The sequence below is a fragment of the Sus scrofa genome, chromosome X (assembly GCF_054392235.1).
Source record: "Sus scrofa isolate SSC_HxYL_T2T_F1_AM1 chromosome X, Sscrofa_HxYL_maternal_Yorkshire_Landrace_v2.0, whole genome shotgun sequence".
Lineage (NCBI taxonomy): Eukaryota > Metazoa > Chordata > Mammalia > Artiodactyla > Suidae > Sus > Sus scrofa.
In genome coordinates this window covers 6,994,400-7,009,850 of record NC_139401.1, presented here as the reverse complement: position 1 = coordinate 7,009,850, position 15,451 = coordinate 6,994,400, and the positions used below count along the sequence as shown (strand labels likewise).

Here is a 15,451-nt window from a genome sequence, read left to right as displayed (position 1 = left end):
AAAGGATATATATATATATATATACATATAAAGGATATATATATATATACGTATATATAAAGGATACATACAAGTATGAGGGATGTATGTATATGAAAGATATATACATATATAAAGGATATCAATATAAAAGAACATATGTGTATAGACAGCATATATGAATAGAAGATATCTAAATATAAATGATATATATATATACATATATATAAAGGATACATATAAATAGGAATGATATATATATTTAAAAGAGATATATAAAAGGGTGCATATGTATACACAAGGTATATATAAAGAATATATATAAGATATATAAACATAAAGCATGCTTATAAAGGATACATATAATTCTGAAACATAAAGCATGTTTATAAAGGATACATATAATTCTGAAGTTTATTTATATGTAAGAGATGTACATTTTTAAAAGAGATACATAAAAGGATATATGTGTCTATATAAAGGATATATATAAGATACATAAACATACAGGATATATGCATAAAAGAAACATGTATATATGAAGGTTTTATATATATATGAGATCTCTATTTTTAAAGGAGATATGTATAAGGGCATATGCGGGATATATAAAGGATATATATATAAGATACCTAAACATACAGGCTATATACATAAAAGATGCATACAACCATGAAGGATCTATGTATGTAAAACACATATAAATATCTACACATCTAAGGATATATGTATCTATAGAGGATATAGGTCAAGAATATATAATGGCACATACTGTCTGCATCTGTAGGTGGTATTGGTTCAGTGTCCAGGGAGAGTTCCGTGAGGGGCGGCCGGACACTGGGTAGTGAGGAGAAGCCTGGAGGAAGCCCCGCCAGTTTGCTGAATTGAAAAACTGTGTCTCCATGAAGGACACAGCAGTACAGGGCTTTGGTTTCATGTGAAAACGGGTTAAAATCCTTGCCCCCCACATCCTCTTGCTGGATGACCTTGGACAAGCTACTGCACGTCTCTTGGGGTTTCCGGGAGTTTCTGTCATGGTGCAGAGGAAATGAATCCAACTAGGAACCATGAGGTTGCGGGTTTGATTCCTGGCCTCGCTCAGTGGGTTAAGGTTCCGCATTGCCATGAGCTGTGGTGTAGGTTGCAGACGCAGCTTGGATCTGGCATTGCTGTGGCTGTGGTGTAGGCTGGCGGCTATAGCACCGATTAGACCCCTAGCCTGGAAACCTACATATGCCTTGGGTGTGGCCCTAAAAAGCAAAGAGACAAACAAACAGACAAAAACCAGCTTCCTTTTCTGCAAGTTGGCAGTAATAACCCCTGCCCCAGAGATGAGGAATATTACATAAGATCATATATTAAAATCCAGGGCAGGAGTTCCCACTGTGGCTCAGCGGGTTACGAACCCAATTAGTATCCATGAAGATGGGAGGTTTGATCCCTGGTCAGTGGGTTAAGGACCCGCCTGCGGCGTAGGTCACAGGTGCAGCTCGGATAGGGCAATGCTGTACCTGCAGCGTAGGTTGCAGATGCAGTTCCAAACTGGAGTTTCTGTGGCCGTGGTGTAGGCCAGCTACTGCAGTTCCGATTCGACCCCTAGCCCAGGAACTTCCATGTGCCGCAAGTGTGGCCCTAAAAAGCAAAAAAACAAAAGGAAAAACAGGGCAGTGATCATTTACCAGAGAGATGCTCTTATGAACAGTGTCTCAGAGTCAGAATTATCCCCATGAGAAGCTTTGAATGTCTGCCACTTAAAAGAGCATCACGTAATCAGATACTGCCATTGACTGCCTCTTTTGTTGTGAGATGGGGTTAGCAAAACCTGCAGGAGATGCTCTCAGCTTTCAAGGGTCTGGAAATACACTCAGGAGGTGAGCCTAGAACACATGGAGAAGAGGTGGGAAGACAGAATATATTCAGGGTTCACTCTGTGGTCCAGAGAGTCACATGTTCTTAAAGTGACTGTCACTTTCTTCCTTTCTTCCTTCTGCCTTTCCTCTCTCTCCCTTTCCCTCCCTCCCTCTGTCCCCTAGTGCTCTGTCCCCTTTCTCTAAGGTGGACCAGTGGAGCTGGACATCAGCAGAGCATGGTGTGTGTGTGTGGGGGGGCAGGGGCCTTCATTAATTCATTCAAAAGATCTTACAGCTGAAATGTTTACACTCATGGAAGGAAGTAGATCTCACGGAGGAGAGATACATAGCATTCCTCTATTTTTTAAATAATTCAATGAATTTTATTATATTTACTGTTGTACAACCATCATCACAACTGACATATCATGCCTTTAAAATGCCTAAACCTTTAATGCAGAATAGTGGTGGAAAGATATCATGACTGTTCTTTGTAATAACTGAAAACAATGTATTTGTGACTTGGGCACATAATTTTTTTTTTTTTGACTAGTTTTGCCTTGTCTGAGCTTACTCTAGGTCTCAGATGGTGACCTTTGTTCCTCTCTAGGCAGCGCCGGCAGCTTAAATACATTCAAAGATGCATCTAAACTTTTTTTGAGCGCACAAAAGATAAAACACGCATGACACTCTCCAAGGCTAAGGAGATGCTATTGAGAGTCCTTGTCAAAACACAGAATTTTGCAGCAGGCTGCATCCCCCAAAAGAAACAAAATATCTCCCTGAGCGAATCTGTTCTGTCACTGTCAGAGTTTTAGGTCTAGGGCTCTGTATGCAGCTCACAGATGTTAACAACTGAAGCAGATGAACAAAAACCTGTTCTGTCCTTTCAGGATGCTTTAGCTTCTTGGCCGTCTGCTGTCCTGTCCAGATTGTATAACCTAGCCTTATTCTCCCCCCCCACCCCCCCCGCTCCCTGGCTCTGCCCCATTTAGAACCAGGCTGGTGATGGAAGAATCTTGACACTTTTTTTTTCCATTTTTTGAAGTTTTATCCAAGTGGAGTTTGATGTACAAAGTTGTGATCATTTCTGCTGGACAGCGGAGGGACGCCGTGACCCACGTCCACACATCTGTTCTCTTTCAGATGCTTTTCCCACACAGATGATCACAGAATACCAGCAGAGTTCCCTCTGCTAGACAGCAGGTCCCCATTGGCCAGTCACTCCATAGACCTCAGTGTGCACGTGCCAATCCCAAACCCCCCTCCCCCGTCCACCCATCCCCCTCCACCTGTCCCCTCGTAAGTTTCTTCTCAAAGTCTGTGAGTCTGTTTCTGTTCTGCAAATAGGTTGACCTGTATCCTTTTTTTTTTTTTTTTTGAATTCCACATGTAAGTGACATCACCTGCTGTTTGTTTCTCTTTTGCTGTCACTGTTGACAGGCATGTTCAGACCCTTCACTCCTGTGACTTTCCTGTGATTCAGATATCAGAGGGAGGGGCTAAACCTCCTACCACTTAGGAGCACTGTCAGGCTGCCCCGTGACGGAGCTTGGAAGGGGGAGCTGGCATTGCTTTTTGACCTAGGTTTTCTTGAGAGCGAGCGTGACGTACCACACATCTGGACTTTCATCATCCCTGGAAGGATCTCACACCTGGCACAGTTTTGTGCAGCCCAGGAGAATAGAGGTACCGTCATTTTCAGGCAGGGTATTTTCAAAGAAGTTTCTGATGGAGCATCCATGCACGCAGATGGGAAAGAATGCATGTGTGAAGATTAGAAAACCGTTTCATGCAAGACAAGTTTTTTGTTTTTTTGGTTTTGGTTTTGGTTTTTTTTTTTTTTTTTTTTTTTTTTTTAGGGCCTCACTCATGGCATATGGAAGTTCCCAGGCTAGGGATCAAATCAGAGCTATGGCTGCCAGCCTATACCACAGCCACAGCAATGCAGGATCCAAGCTGCATCTGTCTACACTGCGGCTCATGGCAATGCCAGATCCTCAACCCACTGAGTGAGGCCAGGGATGGAGCCCAAAACCTCATGGTTCCTAGTAAGATTTGTTTCTGCGGTGCCATGACGGCAACTCCCGCAAGACAAGTTTTATATGGAGTTCCTGTTGTGACTCAGAGGGTTACAAACCCGACTTGTATCCATAAGGACACGGGTTCGATCCCTGGCCTGGCTCAGTGTGTTAAGGATCCGGCGTTGCTGTGAACTGCTGTGTAGTTTGCAGACGCTGCTTGTATCCCAAGTTGCCGTGGCTGTGGTAGAGGCCGGCAGCTGCCCCTCCAATGAGACCTGCAGCCTGGGAACTTCCATAGGCCATGGGTGTGGCGGTACCCCCCCCCCCCAAAAAAAAAGAGAATAAGTTTTATATGATTGTCTCAATAACAATTATGACACATTTGTAAAAGGATTATGATCAACATGTCTAGCACATGGTAAAACTAAGGCAGAGAAGCTCTTTCTCTAAAAAAGGCTCTTGAAAATTTAAAACTTTAAGCAGTGTTTCCCTTATGAAAATTTCTTAGCTTTTCCGCAGTGCTTTTGACATAACTTGGTAAACTTTATAGATCCCAAATATAGTAGGTATTCAATGTATATCATCTACTACAGAGAAATGCTGCTTTCTCCAATTCAAATTGTATACATAACAGTGAACAATTACTCTAGGGGTAACAGAAGGGGGTCACTAATAATGTAAATAATACACCAGTGTATTGATCACTTAGACCTAGTAATTCCATGACTAGAAATTCAACTTTAAGCAGTTAGTCTTGGTTTGTCTCAAAATGTAGGCCCCGGGATATTTGTCAAAGTATCACTTATAAAAATGAAAGACAGGCAACAATGTATATGCCCAGCCTTTGTGGGTTGCCGAAATTAATTCTGATACACTCCTGAGTTATGATATAGAAAGGATTTAAGCACCTGGAAAGATGTGTACGGTGTTAAGAGGAAGCGGGAGTGTTGGCAATGGTGCTTTATAAACTCTTTTTGCAAAAGGAAGCAGAGAGAACGATTGGAAAGCTTCACCTCAAACTCTGGACAGTGCCATTTGCAGGAAGAGCGCGCTGTGAGCGTGGGCCAGGCGGGATCCCTGGACGCTAGACGGCTGCAGGCTGAGCTGCCACCTGGACAGTCGACCAGCTCACCTGCTGGAGCCCCGTGAAGGTGGACCCCGAGCTCAGGCCTGTGTCCCTGGCCAGTGCTGCTCCATGCCTGTCATGTGGTCCATCATTTCAGGGAGGAGCGGATGCTGTGCTGGCACCTCGGGAGAGGCCGGGTGCAAGTTCTCACGTGAGACTCTCCAGGCCTCCGCTCCATGCTCTTCTGACACTGGCTGAGTTTAACCTGTGTCCTTTTGCTGTGACGACATGAGTCTGACAGCTTTCAGCACGTTCTGTGCCTCTTCCCAACAGATTCCTAAACCCCAGGCTGGTCTGGAGGACCTCGGAACTTGCCGTTGGCTTCGGAAGAGAGGATGCTTTTGTGGACTGTCCCTCATGTGTTGCTTTTTTTTTTTTTTTTTTTTTGGCTTTTTAGGGCTGCTCCTGCAGCATACGGAAGTTCTCAGGCTAGGGGTTGAATTGGAGCTGCAGCTTCAAGCCTACACCCCAGCCACAGCAACATGGGATCCCAGCTGTGTCTGTGACCTACACCACAGCTCACGGCAATGCCAGATCCTTAACCCACTGAGGGAGGCCAGGGATTGAACCCATGTCCTCATGGATGCTGGTCAGGTTTGTTTCCACTGGGCCACGACCGGAACTCCCAAGTGTTGCATATTCCGTTTCCTTATTCAGGACTGGGACGGTCAAAGCCTGGAGTGCGTGTCAGGAGCGCTCGGGTTTTATCATCCCTGCCTTGTTGAAAGGCCATTGCAAGCAGTTTGCAACACACCAGCTCCTCCACACCCCATGGGACGCCCCCTTCCCTGGAATCAAAGGGGCGGCTGACCCAGGCCTGCACCCCCCATTTCCAGTTATGTGAGCCTCACTGGTCCTGACGTCCACAGGGCCGGAGAGCACAGGCCACAGGATGCTCAGCTACACCCCCATCCCTTCATCCACGGGACACACTGGCCAGCACCTGACGGGGTGAGCCTGGAGCCAGCCTCTGCGAAGAGGGCAGTGAGCAAACCAGCCAGGTCCCTGCTCCTGTGCAGCTGGGCCTCAGACGGGAGCCCGCAGCTCACGGGACACTCCACCGGCTCCTCACTTTTCTGCGTCTCTCTCTCCATAAGCCCTGTTCTCAGGAGCTGGTCTGCTCCACCCTCTCACCCCCCACCCACCCTGCATCCTCCTGGTAAAGCTGGAGAGATTTTCCTGCGTCGCCCACGCCAGCCCAGTTTGCCTCAGCTCCACCTGTGTTTCTGATGTTCCTTTCCTTCCTTTGTGAGATAATCCTGGACTTGATCATGCTCCAGCTCTGCTGGTTCATGTACTGACTCTTTCTGAGGTCTTCTCTACGTGCGAGGGGGTCGTCTATTTGGGGCCATAGCCATAAACAAAGCGCATCTGGCTTTCACGGAGCATCTACGGAAACGGACACAGAATCCATCCATGGTGTGCTGGGTCCTGCAAAATGCCCTGAAAAGGATATAAAGCATCAGGGATTCGGAGTGATGGACAGATGTGAGGATGGGAGTGGCCGGAGGCTCAGGAAGGACGTGTGGTTTGAGCAGAGATCAGAAAAGTGTGGGCGTGGAGTTCCCATTGTGGCGCGGCAGCAAGGAGTCCGACTAGGAACCACGAGGTTGCAGGTTCGATCCCCGGCCTCGCTCAGTGGGTTAAGGATCCGGCGTTGCCGTGAGCTGTGGTGTAGGTCACAGACGCGGCTCCGATCCCACATTGCTGTGGCTGTGGTGTAGGCCAGCCAGCTGTAGCTCAGATTAGACCCCTAGCTTGGCAACGTCCATATGCCATGGCGCAGCCCTAAAAAGACAAAAAAACAAAAACAAAAACAAAAACAAAAAGTGCAGGTGTGAGCCTTGCAAACAACCCAAGGTAGGGGTTCTAGTCCAGGGGATCACGGAAACAAAGATTGCTCAGCACCTTCACAGAAACACAAGGACAAGCCTGGCGGGATGGCTCTTCCAACACGTGGGACTCCAGACCTCACCGTAGTTTTCGTCTGCGTTTCCCTGATAATGAGGACGAGCAACCTTTCCCATGTCTGTCGGCCGTTTCGATGCCCTCTTTAGAAAACTGTTTATTTGGGTCCTCTGCTCATTTGCTCATCGGGTTGTTTGAGTTGTATCTTTTTTGCTCTAGGCGTGAGTTCTTTTTATATCTCAGATATTAAACCCTTATCAGATAGACAATTTGAAAATGTTTCTTCCGCTTCTGTCGGCCGTCTTTTTGTTGCTTGCTCCTTTTGCGACGCTGTGCCCTTTGCTTGGATGTAGTCCTTCCCCCTCCACCCCCTTTTTTTTTTCTCCTCTTTTCTTGCTTGTGCCTCTTTGCTGTCAAATGCACGAAATCGGGGCCAAGACCAATGTCAGGGGGCTTTTCCCCCTGTGTTTTCTTTGAGGAGTTTCACACTTGCGGGTCTGGCGTTTTAAGTCCTAATTTCATTTTGACTTCATTTTGGTGAGCGGTGAAGATTGGGATCCAGTTTCATCCTGGGAATCCTTTGGCAATATATTTAAAAAGTATCAAATCGGCACACCGTACACCTTAAACTCACACGGTGTTGTGTGTCATTTATATCTCAATTATATCTCATGAAGCTGGGAAACCTAAATTCTAGGCCAGATAGAAGAACTGGCATTCCTGTAGTGGCTCAGCAGCTAATGAACCCGACTAGTAACCATGACGTTGTGGGTTCGATCCCTGGCCTCAGTTAGTGGGTTGGGGATCTTGTGTTGCCGTGAGCTGTGGTGTAGGTCACCGCGTTGCTGTGGTCCTGGCATAGGCTGGCGGCTAAAGCTCCGATTGGACCCCTAGCCTGGGAACCTCCATATGCCTCCGGTAAGGCCCTAGAAAAGGCAAAAAGACAAAACAAAGTCAAAGACACACCTGGTGAGCTGAGCACTCAGAGAAGCAGGAAAGGGCTGGACCACATACAGGCTTGACTACTCAGGAGAGTTCTTCGTTTTCTCCGTGGGAGAAGCGCCTCAAAGGTGTTGGCACCGTCCTCGGAGGTCCCCCACTTCCTAGCGCGTGCAGTCCTCCCTCTGGGGAGCAGCCTCTCGTCTTCTGGACCTGGAGTGGGACAGTCACACCGGGCTGGGCCCTTGACTTACACTGCCAGCCCGTCTGCACAGAGGCCCTTCCCCAGCAATTTCAGGTCCTCTGCACCCTTCACGCCTGCCTGCGTCAGCTTCTCCATCGTGCCCGGGGGTCCGTGCCCCACGCGGATATGGCCCTGTGTCCTAACCCCGACAGGAGAAGCCCTGGCAGGAATCACCCTTCCTTGGGGCTCTCTGCCCAGGGCACATACTTAGAATCTCAGCATCTCTCTAAACTCAAAGCAGGGGTTGGCGCAGCCCCAGAGGAGTTCACAGTCACTTCTTTATCTTCTGTCTTCATCTACTTTCTGTCTTCGAAACTCACCGTCCCTAGGAGCTGCGTGTTACATTTCGTGCTAAGTTATTGGAACGTTGTGACGGCTGGTGTCAGTTATCTCGGGTCCTGGGGCAGGAAGCTCCGAGGGCTCCCCAGCAGGATGGTCAGTGTCGAGTCTCCTTCTGGATGCTCAGTCGTGATGGGAAGCAGCAGGTGGTTCCAAACGGACGTATCTTTACAGAAGCAGCCGCTCACCCCCAGCCGCTGGGTAGTCAGAGATCTCACACCGGGCTCTTCGAACTGTGCCCTGGGGTGTGGGGCCACGGAGCGATAATGCGATTCGTGATTAGCAGCCCTCACGAATAAAATGCCCTGATTTAGAAAACACGACAATTCCTTCCTGAGGAGTGAAGTAAAGAAAACCCTTCAGCGTGATTGGAGGGAGTAATGGCCACTTCATTATAAATCAGAGGAAAAAGTGGTCAATTCAATAGGATCAGTGGGAAAAATTGTTGATTCTGTATAATCCGATGGAAAAAAAAAGGCCAGTATCAGTGAATGGTTTCAAAAGAGTCCAGCATAGCTCAGAGTTCGAGTCTAAAGCTGTTAAAAATAATAAGTATCATTGCTGTGCTTTTGTATTTAAGAAACTTCATGAGAGTTCCCATGGCTGTGCAGTGGGAATGAATCCAACTAGTCTCCATGAGGATGCAGGTTCGATCCCTGGCCTCGCTCAGTGGGTTAAGGACCCAGCGTTGCCATGAGCTGTGGTGTAGGTTGCAGATGAGGCTCGGATCCCATGTTGCTGTGGCTGTGGTGTAGGCCGGCAGCTGTAGCTTGGATTCCACCCTTAGCCCAGGAACTTCCATGTGCCGAGGGTACAGCCCTAAAAAGACACACGCACACACAGAAAAGGACCTTCCTGACATCACTTCTGCACTATAACCACGCAAAGAGTAATCACAGCTTGCTGTTTTCTTTGTTGCAGCCTCTGGGCGGATAGCTGCGCAGACGCCATTGGATCACCTTCTCCATCGCTAGTTAGCCATGAGGCAACGTGTGATCATCCAGCCAGGACATGCCAGACACTCAGACGCCAGCCAGCATCAGAGCTGTCCCTCACCCTCAAGAGCCCTCACGTCACGTCCACTATTTTCCTGCAGAAAGACGGTTCAGCATCCCGGCTCTCACTTGCAGGACTCTCAGACGTGGCTTCTCCCAGGACGTCACCTACTGCTCTCAGAAAAATGCGGGCGGCTGTTGGAAGGAGCGCTGCAAAGGAGGTGGAGTGAGGGTGGGGGCTGTGGATGGATGTCCTCAAGAAGGCTGGACAGGCATGGACTGTGCAGACCCCAAGGCAGTGGACGAAGCAGGCTGGCATCCAGGAACCCCACGTGAGGCTCCCGCAGCAGAGAGGTGAGTGAGTGTTCAGAAGCTGAGCGTTCCAGAGGGCTTGCACTACCCTCTAGGCTCTCTCTCCCTCATCACTGCCCTGCTCTCTGCCCCTGGTGGGCTGGCCTGCAGGGCTGCCGTCTCCGCAGCTCTATGTCTCTGCTTCCTGGGAGGTGAGCTGATGGGGAGCCCCAGCTGGACAGGGAGTCAGGGAGAAGGGAAGGGAGCTGTCCCCTGGGCTGCCTTCCTGCCTGGGCTGCCTTCCTGCCTGGGCTCTTGCTGCTGGCTGAGCCCCTCAACTGCTGCTGCTCTCAGGTAGCTGCGTCTACGCGGTCCTACCATTCTGATTCTAGTCCTCATGTCCACGTAGGCCTCGGGGGTCAAGCCATCCGATGCCATGGGCTTCGGTTATTGCGAGCTCTCCTCTGTTCCCCTGGGTGGTGCTTCCTCGGCCTCCTCGGTATTGACATTGGACGATGGGTCATCCTTTTCTTTGCATGTTGAAGGTTGTTCTGTGTGTTGTCAGCTGTTTCGCAACATGCCTGGTCTCTCCACACCAGACCCCAGTGGTGCCCCCACCGCCCGCTTGCTCCTGGTGTGGCAACCCAAAACGTCTCCAGACCTTGCCAAGTTGCCAACGGTTTCCTGGGCAGCAGACTTGCCCGCTGTTGAGAACCGCTGCTCTGCATCCACACCTTTACAAACATAACTTTTCTTTCTCCATCCTTCTCTGATGATCTGTATGCCACTGAGGCCCTGCCTGGTTCAGTGAGGAAAGAGTAAAGAATGTGAGAGCACGTATTCTGTAGAGAGTGAAAGCGTGAGACAAAAGCATTCTGAATAGATATTACTGAAGAAGATACAGAAGGAAAGGGTTTCAAAAGAAGCTAAAATGGTATGACTTCCCTGCAAGAGAACTGGGCTCTTTTGCTAAAGCCTTTGGATTTTAGAAATATAACGGTACTCAAAATATGTATCCCCTAGTTTAGAAGCATTTTTTTTAAAACTATCAAAGTCATGGTAGGAATTCCTGTTGTGGCTCAGAGGGTTATGAACCCGACTAGTATCCACGAGGATGTGGGTTTGAACCCTGGCCTCTCTCTGTGGTTTGGAGATCTAGTATTGCCATGACCTGTGGTGTGGGTCTCAGATACAGCAGCTTGGATTCTGAGTTGCGGTGGTTGTGGCACAGGCCAGCAGTTGCAGCTCTGATCTGACCCCTGGCCTGGGAATTTCCATATGCTACTGGTGTGGCTCTAAAAAAAAAAAAAAAGGTCAAGGTAAGATGGGTCTAAGGCAGTGATTCTCAACCCATGGCAATTCCACCCCCAGGGCATACTTGGCAATGTGTGGGGGTATTTTTGGTTGTCACAACTGGAAGGAGGCGGGTGTTACTGGTGTCTAGTGGGCAGAGACTGGGGACACTGCTCAAACCCCCATGTTTGGATGGTCCCACGTCACAGAATCATCCAGATCCACGTGTCCCTGGGGCTGGGCTGTCAAGCCCCGCCTAAGCAAAGAGCACTGAATGGGAGACCTGCGGACTGGCCTTTTATGTTGGTTGGCTCACAAGAGCTGTGTGGCTTGAGGCATCTCATTTAACCTTGGAGATTTCAGTTTCCCAATTATCAAACCAAAGGGTTAGTAAAGAGTATTTCTCTGCATCAGTGCAGCCCTCACCCTCCATGGTGCCAGCAACCTTTTCCCTAGAAATGTTTAAAATGCTGAAATCAAGTTTTTATCCATTTCGCCATCATCCCTGCCCAGTCCAGGGATTTGTGGTGATGTGGTCGTCTCTTGTATTTAGGTAGACTGAGCTAGAGAGGGTAATGCTTTATATAAGTCCAGGGAGTCTGACGTTTTAACAAGCGTGTGACTGTCTAGGAAACCACCTTTGCGGCTTTTCAGAGCAGTGGAGAATCCTTCTTGCTGAGTGCATTATTAAATAGATTCAGCAGTAAGACAGGTCATGTCGTGTCCTGTGAAGCATGCAGATAAATGTAAGGCCTGCATTTTTCCTTCAATGCATCTATCATCCAGGGAGAGAGATAAGACAGGCACATGGAGAGTTAAGTGCAGCACAGTTTTAAATAACCACACAAACAAGATGGCAGCATAGGATTGGTACTGGGTTGGTAATCACGGGCTTTCCTGTGGATTTCCTGCCGACAAGGACCTCTGCTTTTGGTCTTGGGCTTCTGGGTGGTCCCTTGCTCATTCCTTTGGCTTTTCCTTGTACAGAGTATCTCCCTGAATATTTTTATCATCATGGTAAGAGAAAACTGGTCTTGGTTTCCTGGTCCCAGTTATGTCTAGGGAATGGGTTGACATCTGTTGTAATCTTAGGTCATCTCATCCCATGAGAGACAGACTGCTGTATCCCTAGTTGAAAGTTGCCCAGCTGCTGAGACATGATCCTTTGCTTTGGGTCAATTCCTGTATCTTCCTTCACAGAACAGTTTTTAAAATTCTTCGTCATCTGGTATACCATATTATCATTCGTGTTTAGACAGTGCTTTTCAAAAAAGGGTCATTTCTAGGTTATAGTAATTTAAGAACAGAAAGTGACTTGGTGGCCCAAAAATCTATTTAAAGAGAAGCGTGTGCATTTTTGAGTTTCTCTATGTCTCCATTTCTCAACCTCGTTAATATGGTCATTTGGGGCCAGACAGTTCTTTAGTGTTGAAGGCTGCCTTGTGCATTGTAGGAATACTTCATAGATTCTCTGGCCTCTACTGACTAGTTCCCAGTATATATCCTCTTCTCCAGCTATGGCACTGGCAGCGTCTCCTGTCATTGCCACATGTCCCCTGGAGGGAAAAATGGCCCTGTTTATGAACTGCTACTTTAAGGTGACATAGATTTGAATCTCTTAATTTTCCTCCATGTAAGCCTGAAGTAGCAGTTTGGGAGGGAGGCGTGTTTTGGAACTTAGAACACTTTTAAGCTAAAAGGGATTTTTACACCTGGTATAACCCCAGTCAGCTTTAGCATGGAAGGGTATGGATAGTTCAGGTTTACAAAGCTTCATAATCAACCTCAGTCACTGATGTTACAAGACATCACCACCATCAGCATCATCACAAGCACCATCATCAGCATCAGCAGCAGCATCACCATCATCCTCTCATCACCATCAGCAGCATCATCATATCATCACTGTCTCCATCATCACCATCAGCAGCATCACCATCAGCATCAGCAGCATCACCATCAGCAGCATCACCATCAGCATCAGCAGCATCAGCATCAGCAGCATCACCATCAGCATCAGCAGCATCACCATCAGCAGCATCATCATATCATCACAGTCTCCATCATCACCATCAGCATCAGCAGCATCACCAGCAGCAGCACCATCATATCCCCACCATCGCCATCGTCACATCTGTCACAGCTCCATTTCCTGAGTTTCTATGCCACACGAACACCATACTGGGTGTTTTAAGAGTATGGCCTGTTTTTAATCCTCACAACAACAGTCTTACCAGATAAGTATTATGACAATTTTACAGGCAAGAGAACAGAGACAGAGCGGTCAATGGACCATGATGGGTTTGTCTCCATGTCCTTATAAAGGGCGTATCACATGGAAGGCACTACGGGTGTTTATAAATGCGATTCGAAGGGCTAGAGGGAGTGGGACCAGTGTCACAGACCACATGGGTCTTGAGCCAGCTCTGGAAGGACAGTGTTAGACTAAGTGAAGATGAAGGACCCCTTCCTTGGGCCAGCAAGACAGAGACCTCAGAGGCCCTGGAATCTCAAGCTAAAGAACATAGTTCTGTCATTTAGAGGGTCGTGGCCCACAGCCTCAATCCAGTCTACCGTCTGTTTTCAGCATTCTTTCCCACGAACTCAGACTAGCTGTTTTATATATACATAAATGATTGATTATATATATATTTAATATATATATTGATTATATATTTAATATATTAAACATATTGGTTATATATTTAATATATAAATATATTGATTATATGTTTAATAGATATTGATTACATATACTTAATATATATTGATTATATATTAATATATAAATTATATATTAATATATATATCGATTATATATCAATATATACATATATATTGATATATATTGATTACATATATTAATATATAAATATATATTGATTATATATATATTTAAATGATTGAAAAAAATCAAAAGAACCGTGTGTGTGGTGGTATGGTGGTGAGCATAGCTGCCTCCCGAAAATCAAAAGAAGTAACATTTCGTGACACATGAAAGTCACATGAAATGAACATTTCAGTGCCTGCAAATACAGCTTTACTGTTTCCCTGCCACCCTCAGTTGTGTCCACATTGTCTATGGCAGCTTTCACGCTATGGCTCTGCGTTAGCTATTTAAAAGGCAAGCAGGGTTGTTTCATCTGATACGCGGGAGGTTGAACCCTTTAATCACATCTCTTCATCAGGTGTAGCCATTTAAGCGGTGACGGTGGCTGTTTTGGCAAAGCCAGAAAAGCCCTGCGTGGGTTTAGCTTTTCCGTGTGGGTTAGACCTCCTGATGTTCGAAAAAACAGATGAACTTGGTCAACCTTGACAGGCGTTTTGAAGAGAAGAAGGGTGGGGTGGCTGGAAAGATAGTCAGGTGTTATTTATGGGTTCATGCAGGTGCCGCCAAAGGGCACACTCCCCTGGCCTGTAGCTAACCGTACTCAGAACTCTCAGGCCCTTGAACAGGGTGGGCTCCTGTGTCCATGGGTGGCCTGAGGCTTCACAGGCGTGGCCTGCAGGAGGCGGTAATACGGGAAAAATGCCAGAGGGGGTTCTCCTATGGGAATGTCCTTAATAAATAATAGCAACATATTAACTAGTGTAGAGTGAACACCTGCTATTTTTTTTTGTCCTTTCTTGACATCCTGTTTTAAAAATCAAAGCATAGTTGTTTTATAATGTTTTCGTTTCAGGTGACAGCATAGTGATTCAGTTTTATATATACATTTTTTTTCAGATTATTTTCCATTGTAAGTTATTACGACATGCCGATATGTGGTAAATCCTTGTTGTTTCTCTATTTTAGGTATAGTATTTTGTATGTGTTAATCCCAAACTCCTGATTTAGCCTTCTCTTTCCTATTTTCCCCTTTGGTAACCCTAAGTTTGTTTTCTATGTCTATGAGTCTGTTTCTGTTTTGTAGCTAGGTTCATTTGTGCCCAATTTTAGATTCCGCATAAAAGTGATATCATAAGGTATTTGTCTTTCTCTTTCTGACTTCACTTAGTATGATCATCTCTAGGTCCATCCATGTTGTTGTAAGTGGCATTATTTTGTTCTTTTTATGGCTGAGTAGTATTCTATTGTGTATATGGACCACATCTTCTTTATCCATTCCTCTGTCAATGGACACTTGGGTTGTTTCCATGTCTTGGCTGTTGTGAATAGTGCTGCAATGAACATTAGGGTGCATGTATCTTTTTGAACCACTGTTATTGTTTCTTGTAGCATAATACCTTTTATGTCTACTATCCATGTTGAAGCAAATGGCACGATTTCATTCTTTTTTATGGCTGAGTAGTATTCCATTGTGTATATGTACCACATCTTCCCTTTTTTTGGTATTTATTTTTTTTATTTCCCCAATACATTATTTTTTTTTCTGCTGTACAGCATGGTGACCCAGTCACACATACATGTGTACATTTTTTTCTCACATTATCATGCTCCATCATAAGTGACTAGACATAGT

General features: G+C 46.4%; 1 protein-coding gene across 49 annotated transcripts in view; it reads left to right on the top strand.

The window, feature by feature from the left end:
- LOC100521877 (pseudouridine-5'-phosphatase) overlaps window positions 1-15,451 on the top strand; it is a 631,841-nt gene that overhangs the window by 183,427 nt on the left and 432,963 nt on the right. For all 49 annotated transcript variants that reach the window (XR_014835030.1, XR_014835028.1, XR_014834991.1 and 46 more), the window contains exon 5: window positions 9,331-9,758. The gene's annotated coding sequence lies outside the window, so the exon portion shown is untranslated. The remainder of the gene's footprint in view (window positions 1-9,330; window positions 9,759-15,451) is intronic.